The following is an 8,062-nucleotide window of genomic DNA, read 5'->3' on the forward strand; positions in this document are numbered from 1 at the left end:
AAAGAAAATCAGAGGTACTGTAATGTCTCAGGTTCGTGGGCTTCCTTTGGAACTGAGAAAAGCTAACTCAGTTAAGCATTAAACATTAAACATTGAGTCTTAAGCATTAAACTATGCTTCTCCCTCCATAGATGCTACCTGCCCTGTTGAGTATTTCCAGTACTTACGTTTTATTTTGGATTTCCAGTGCCTGCAGCAGTCTGTCCTTAAAAAGATATGTATGTGTGAAGCAATACCTTGGTAAAAGATGTCACTGCAAGAAATTGGAACAGTTTGCATATGTGACACCTGCCATCAGCGTCGGGGTGCATCATAATTCTAAGCAATTCTGAGGTAAAATGATGAATAAGAGAGTTTTTGCAAATGTTGGAGATCCAAATCAACGCACACAAAATGCTGGAGGAACTCAGCAGGTCAGGCAGCATCCATGGAAAGGGATATACATCAACATTTCAGGCCGAGACACTTCTTCAGGACGGGAGTAGACTTTCATCAGGCGTAAAATTATGCTTGTCCAGAGCAGATTCTGGAAGAATCTAACAAATAACAGAACTGTAAAGACCTACTGCACTTACAAAATGGAGTCAGTTTTCCAAATCCAGATACTTAATTGTAGGTTGTTAACGTTATTAATCAATCACAACTGAATGAAAGCACAATTTTAAATTAAAGTTCTGCCGAAAGGTTTCAGCCCGAAACGCCAACTGTACTTTTTTCCACAGAAGCTGCCTGGCCTGCTGAGTTCCTCCAACATTTTGTGTGTGATGCTCGGATTTCCAGCATCTGCAGATTTTCTTTTGCTTATAGAACGGAAGTATTTTTGTTCTTAGTGGATTGAAGGAAATGATTGAATCCTCAGGGTCTCAGCCCAAAACTTCGACTGCTTCTTCACTTCCATAGATACTGCCTGACCTGCTGAGTTCCTCCGGCATTTTGAGTGTATTCCTCTGAATTGAATTGACTTTATTACTTACAACCTTCACATACATGAGTAAAAATCTTTACGTTATGTCTCCATCTAAATGTGCAATGTGCAATTTATAGTAATTTGTAATAAATAGTATGTACAACAGGACAGTCAATATAACATAGAAATACAATTGTAACAGTCAGATGTCCTGGTGGAAGAAGCTGTCCTGGAGACTGTTGGTCCTGGCTTTTATGCTGCGGTACCGTTTCCAGATGGTAGCAGCTGGAACAGTTTATGGTTGTGGATTTCCAGCATCTGCAGAACCTCTTGTGTTAATTTTGTTTTCTTCTTCATAGATACTGCATGACCTGTTAGGTGTTTTCTTTCAGCATTTTCTGCTTGTTTTAAATTTTTAGCATCTACAGATCGACAATGGAGCTACTTGTTAAACCGCCATACATTTTTCTGGCTGTGGGGATGCCGAGGGAGACATTAAACAGATACCATTAACAAATTCACTACAGCACAAAGGTGAGATGTGTGCTTCGTTCTCACCTTCCATGGCTGGCCTTGGAATGGTCTTCACCAATTAATCTGCATAACCAACCATATTATGTATTCCAAATATTGGATTACCAACAGGGTTTCTAATTTATTTGAAATCCAGTGTTATGTTAGCTGAAAAACTACAAACAGGCTAAGATAGACAAACATTGGTTGTTCGTTCACCTTTCTTTGTGCATGTTTTTTCATTAATTCCATTATATTTCTTTGTATCTACTATTAATGCCTCCGACAAAATGAATCTCAGAGCAGTATATGGTGACATATCCATATGTACTTTGATAATAAATGTGAACATTGAACTTTGAAACCAATTCACTTCAGAGTTTTAGGACTATGAATCAAAAAATGAAATGAACCAATGTTCCTATTCATAATTGCTATCCAATGATCCTTGAATTTATGTAAAGGTAATGAGAAGCTAGAAACTTGTATAGTGGTTACACTACTTACTCTCACTGTCAGTATCAACAATACATAACATCAACTCCGACAAAACACCAGGGAATGCTGTTCTACCCCAGCAGGAGTCACTGTTTCAAAAGAAATATTTGAGGAAATTTGGAAAATACAATTGAAATTGGGGAGAAAAAGGGCATCTTGATTATAGACTACATGTGATGTGTGAGCAAATCTTTAGCTTTTCACAGATGCTGATGGATCTGCTATGCATTTTCAACAAAGATGCTTGCTTCTCGTAATGAAGATTGCACATGCTTACCGCCTTCAAGGAGGAGGTGGTACCTGCAGACACGCACTCAACATTTTAGGAACAGCTTCTTCAGAATCAGGTTGAATATCACTGGCACGTGTCATGAAATTTGTAAGCTCTTCCTCTCTGCCATCAGATTTCTAAATGAAAAATGAGCGAAGCCATGACTATTACCTCACTATTTTGCTGTCTTTTGCACTACTTATTTAATATATATATGTGTGTGTGTGTGTGTGTGTGTGTGTGTGTGTGTGTGTTTATGTATTGCATTGTACTGCTATCACAAAACAACAAATTTCACAACATATGTCGGTGATAATACCTGATTCTGAGCTTTTGTTTCCGTATATATTTATGCAGGTTTGATGTGCACAGGCCACAAATTAAGCACATAACTGCCTGTTTCGTTGATGTGTCTGCTGATCTGCCTTCAGCTTTGTCTGCTTTGCTCATATGTGCTAGATGCATACGATCATGAATTAGTTTTTTGTGTAAATACTGATTTGATATCAGCAGTTCTAAATTGATTGGCGAAAATCAAATAATGTTTTGTGTCATTTGTGTGTGAAGAAACTGCTGCTTGGCGTCAGGAAAAGCCCCTCTGGCTTTGCTGTTTTGAAGGAATCCTCAGTGATGTGTAGGCTTGTCGATGTTTATGGTTATTCACATTTGCTTTAGTTTTATTGCTGAAATTTCAAAGTTGTGAAGAAGTTGGAGGCTTGAAGTAAAAATATTCTTCAGCCTGTACGTTTCTATCTAAAGATAATTAAAGCAAACCCCTCCTTGTTTAGCATGACAATGAGAGGTGTGGGACTTCACAGCAGGGTTACATGCAAAGGTGGAGGTTGCTGGTGAAGAGCTCCGAGCAGCAGGCCTTATCACGATTGATTTCCTGAGGCCAGGTCTCCAATGTTAACTTGCTGAAGGAAACACCCAAGGGTAAACTCTATTGAGATTGCTACATTACTGCATTGGGGGTACCTGACAACAAGAGGCATGTCTCACTTCCGAAGAATCTGTTGTATTCCCACAAACTGGCAGATACCGGTGTCAGCCATTCCTGGGGGACATGAGTGCCATGGGGGTGGGTGAAAGGGAGTCCATGATGCAAACGTGAATAGATTTTGGGATGAGAGGGAACTGGAATGTGAGTTGGAGGATTTGTTTTCTTACCATGGCCATGGATAATTTTGGGGCCACTTCCACAATGGACAGCAGACTGTCTTCCAGATGGGTGAGTTATGCTGGTACACAGGAGGAAGAATGAGAGGGTGTGTTAGGGTTTTGCAGTGTCTGAATGTAATTGCCTCTCACAGAGGAAACGCCAGTAAAGGGAACCCAAGGGATGTGGAAATGTGGTTTAGAGTAGGATTACGTGTGTGAGGTAGATACCTTGATAGAAAACATTTTGGAGTGAAGGGCATAGATTGCCTGGAGCAGAGTCTGAAGTTGGCAGTGCTGTTGCTAAGATGTGGAATTTAACCATGTTTTTCTTACCTTGACCAAGCATGAAGTTCCTTGATGTCCTTGGGACCTCACTGCTGCTCTCCACCTCCCCATCCCTGAATCTCCCACCCGACATCCCCGACTGTGTCCTGAAAGTGTTTCCTGGGCCAGGACTCCTAATCTATGTCCTGTCAGCCCAGACGTACAGAGGCAAGGCTAAAAATTCAGTAGCTCACTTTAACCTGCACTGCACGAGGGCATCCAGAAAGCTCACGAGTCCTATGGGGATGCTTTACATGGATGGTCAAAGGTGATTAGGATTCCCCCTTTCATCAGTGGAGAATGAGTGCTCACTTCTTTCGATTGGACACTCACAACATTAGATTTCAGAGTGAGTCACAGTGCAATTAGTGTCTGACACCAAGATTATGATAATGAGGTAGGAGAGGCAATATTGAATACAGTCTGTATTGGAACAAAACAGGCCAGAGGCAAGGGTTGATCCACACACTGCAGTACCAACACTATGGCAGACACAATGCCCCACAGCCTTAAACTAAAAACTTTAATGTGATATAGGCCATACAATAACACCGGTATTCTCTACCCCTGCACACAGCAACAGAAACGAAATACAAATTTGGTGCACTGACACAGATCCTACTTTTCTAATTCTTTTATTTGGTGTTGATACACAGGAGCAGAATTTCGCCCTCTTTATACGAGACGTTGGATTTGTATGCCAGTTCTGCTGAATCCAACACCTGTTTAAACATTAATGGAGTCATACGCAGAAATCGAATGTTGCTTTATCTCAGAGGGTCAAGACTGTTCACATGCTAATATATTCATGAGAATAATGATGGTAATTCGCATTTAAAGCCTGTTGTGAAAAGGTGTGTTTGTGGTATATAAAATTCAGGTCGAATAAAATAAACTAATGCATTTTAATGTCGGTAACAATGTATCTATTAACATGATCAACTACAAGATAAAACAGTTACCTACAAGTTATCTTAAAATTTAAATTTAAAAAGTTTAAAAATTAAAAATTTGAAATTTAAAAATCCTTATAATGTGCACTGATTCCCGAGTTGTGGATGTGAATAATAAGTTTATATCTAGAAAAATAATTAAGTGAAAAAACTTAAAGAATGAACTTTAAGTAATTTAGGGATACCATTATCATTCCCTTTTATATAATTTTCTAATGTATTTTTCTCTGCAGTGTTGTGCCCTCAGAATATGTGCAGCTAGAGTTCATGGGATGTGGAGCTGAAAACCTACTGTGAAAAGACAGCAGGATTTGTTCACATATTTCTTATTTTTTTAAAATGTGGACTCCCTCCTTTGTTCATTGATTTCAAAACTTTTATATTTACCCCACCTCCCACCTCCCACCAATTAAAGTGAAAGGGGAACCATTAGTAGAAGCGACTAATGAGTATCCTGAAGTTGCTAAGCAACAGTGCACATACAGTACTACGGTTGACTTCAGGTTCCAGATTCCTTTCTTTGCCAGTGTTATCTCGAAGACTATTATGACATCTGCTTTGATTCCAGTAAACCTTGGAAATGATTGGCTGTAAATACAGCGATCATTTACAATGAAAACATGTTTTCCTCATGGCCAAATGGGTTAAAGCAGCATGCAGTCGAGCTATGAGAAAGGCTCCAGGACGACTTCATGGTTTTTGCCGATCTAGCTCCCATTAATCAGACAGCAACATCCTGAAATGGGGGGGGTTGATGTAAGATTGAAGTCCCAATCCTAATTTTCACCCGGTAACCCCTATTGAAAAGTATCTGTGTAAATAGCAAAGTCAAAGTCAAAGCAAAATTTATTATCAGAGTACATACAGTGTTCATGTCACCACATACAACCCTGAGATTCTTTTTCCTGCTGTCATACTCAGCAAATCTATAGAATAGTAACTGTAAACAGGATCAATGAAAAAGCTGGAGCATTGAAGACAACAAACTGTGCAAATGCAAATATAAATAAATAACAATAAATAATGAGAGCATGAAATAACAAGATAAAGAGTCCTTAATGTGAGATCATTGGTTGTGGGAATGTCTCAATAGATGAGTGTAGTTAACCCCTTTTGTTCAAGAGCCTGATGGTTGAGGGGTAGTAACTGTTCTTGAACCTGGTGGTGTGAGTCCTCAGGCTCTTGTACCTTCTACCTGATGGCAGCAATGAGAAGAGAGCATGGCCTGGATGGTGAGGATCTTTGATGAAGGATGCTGCTCTCCTACAACAGTGTTTCATGCACCAGGTGGATGCAACACAGAGCATCATAGGAAGTCATTCCTGCCTGTGGCCATCAAACTTTACACTCCTCCCTTGGAGGGTCAGACACCCTGAGCCAATAGGCTGGTCCTGGACTTATTTCCTGGCACAATTTACATATTACTATTTAACTATTTATGGTTTTATTACTATTTATTATTTATGGTGCAACTGTAACGAAAACCAATTTCCCCCGGGATCAATAAAGTATGACTATGACTATGACTATTACAATTATAACAACAGCTTTTCAAAATTTAGAATCTTCCGGTCCTGGCGACTTCTCCACTGCACGCTTTCCAATGCAAATTACCACTGTTCTGTAAGGTGATGACCTGCTTAATGAGTGTTGCCAACAGTGTTAGCATAAACAAGGGCAGAAATAACTTTATTTCTGACTGATCAGATGTTTCATTCGTGGAATGTCTAAGTTTGAAACATTAGTGACAAGTTGACATATTGTAAGCGAAATGCAAGGATATAATTGTTTCAGTTGAGTGAAGATAATGGCTCCAGCCTGATGGCATGAACATTGATTTCTCGAACTTCCAGTAATTGCCCCCCCCCCAATTCTCCTTCATCATTCCCCATTCCCTTTTCCCTCTTTTACCTTATTTCCTAACATGCCAGTCACCTCCCTCTGGTATTCCTCCCCCATCCCTTTCTTCCATAGCCTTCTGCCCTTTCCTATTAGATTCCCCTTCTCCAGTCCCTTATCTCATTCACTAATTGGCATCCCAGCTCTTTACTTCGCCTCTCCCCTCTCCCGGTTTCACCTAACACCTGCTACCTTGTACATCTTCCTCTCCTCCGCACCTCCCCCCACCTTCTTACTCCAGCTTCTCGTCTCCTTTTCCCAGTCCAGATGAAGGGCCTCGGCCCGAAACGTCGACTGTTTACACTTTTCCACAGATGCTGCCTGGCCTGCTGAGTTCCTCCAGCATTTTGTGTGTGTTGCTTTGGATCTCCAGCATCTGCAGATTTTCTCTTGTTTTTGATAATAGATACCCTGATGTATAACTATATATTTTATGAACTAACCATATTTGGAGTGGGAGAGGGCTTAAATTTTGTTCTGGTACAGTTGCATCAGAAACACACATTTTCAGCCACTTCTCAGTACACTTACTGAGGCTCTTTCCTGCTACAACTTTCATTTACGCAAATAATCTCCTTCCATTTATTTTCTACGTCATGGCTAATCAGGGATAGCTTCCCTTTCAGTGACATCTGTCCTACCACTTTTCATGATCCATGGATCCCAGACTGCAGAGTCATCCTGTTTCTTCACACCTCTCAAAAGCCTCCTGTTACCCAGAATTCCTTTGCTCCGTTGTCCCATTTGAAGTGCATTACCTGACACTCCTCCAGGCTGGATTCCACTTGCTAATGTTTTCTTCTCTATCTTATTGTTGCTGTCACATCCCAGATGTTAATCACACACAAACACACACACAAAAAATCTTTACTCAATGGACCTGTGAAATGTATAACCAGAAAATTAACAATGTGCTAATCACACCGAATCCAGACAGACGGCTTACACTTCAGGGTGAGGTAGGAACAATTAAACAACTCAATTGCAGCTATCTATGTGAGCAGGACTCTCTCTGGGATCCATATCAGTTCTATACTGCGTCCTCAAGATGCTATCATAAAGCCAGGAGACCCTAAGATGTAGGAGCAGGACTAGGCCCCATTTGGCCCATTGAGTCTGCTCCATCATGTCATCATGTCTGATTTATTATCCTTCCCAACCCCATTCTCCTGCCTTCTCCCTGTAACCTGTGGCATAGTGGTTAGCACAATGCTTTACAGTTTAAGCGGTCCAGGTTCAATTCCTGCCGTTGCCTGTAAGGAGTTTGTACCTTCTCCCCATGTCTGTGTGGGTTTCTTCCGGGTGCTCTGGTTTCCTCCCACAGACCGAAGATATAGGTTAATTGGTCATTGTAAATTGTCCTGTGATTAGACTCGGATTAAATTGGGAGCCTGCTGGATGGTACAGCTCGGAGGGCCGGAAGGGCCTATTCCATTCTGTATCTCAATAAGTAAATAAACAAACAAATAAAACAGACAAATAGATAGATAGATAAAATAAAATGAAGACACCCTTACTAATCAGGACTTTAAATGT

Source organism: Mobula birostris, chromosome 27 (assembly GCF_030028105.1).
Source record: "Mobula birostris isolate sMobBir1 chromosome 27, sMobBir1.hap1, whole genome shotgun sequence".
Classification (NCBI taxonomy): domain Eukaryota; kingdom Metazoa; phylum Chordata; class Chondrichthyes; order Myliobatiformes; family Myliobatidae; genus Mobula; species Mobula birostris.